Here is a 535-nt window from a genome sequence, read left to right on the forward strand (position 1 = left end):
CGCGGCCGCCCGCGCCGGAGAACGCCTCGGACCCGACTTCCCCGCTCGGGAGAAGGCGTCCGGCCAGGCGCTTCTTCCCTCCCGGGCTCCCCTCGGAGACGAGGCCGGGCCCCGGGCTTTGAGCCGCGGGCCGGGTCCTCCTGTCCGACGACGCCGGGGGACGCGGAGCGGCTCTGTGACCCGCGGGGACGCGCCGCCCCGCTGGGCCGCGCCCGAGCGCCTGGGGTCGCGGGGGCCAGGAGATCAGCGCTCGGAGCCCGCCCGCCTCTCCCGCGCTCCGGCTGCTGAGGTCCCACGCTTTTCTGGGGCGGGGTGGGGATCCTTCGGGGGTCGCCCTCCTCTGCTCTCAGTGTCCTCGGACTGTCCCAGGGCGCGTCGCGGGAGGCCACGCGGGCGGCCGCGCGGGGGGGGGAGGGAAGGCGAGCCGGCCCGACTCCCTCTCCATCCCGCTCCCTCTGCCCCCTCTCCTCGGACTTCTTAAGAAAAAGGGCAAACTGAGCAAATCCCTGCTACTCCTTTTTCCCGTCCACCCCCC

Source organism: Carlito syrichta, unplaced genomic scaffold (assembly GCF_000164805.1).
Source record: "Carlito syrichta isolate Samal-C Ts95f unplaced genomic scaffold, Tarsius_syrichta-2.0.1 Scaffold303292, whole genome shotgun sequence".
Lineage (NCBI taxonomy): Eukaryota > Metazoa > Chordata > Mammalia > Primates > Tarsiidae > Carlito > Carlito syrichta.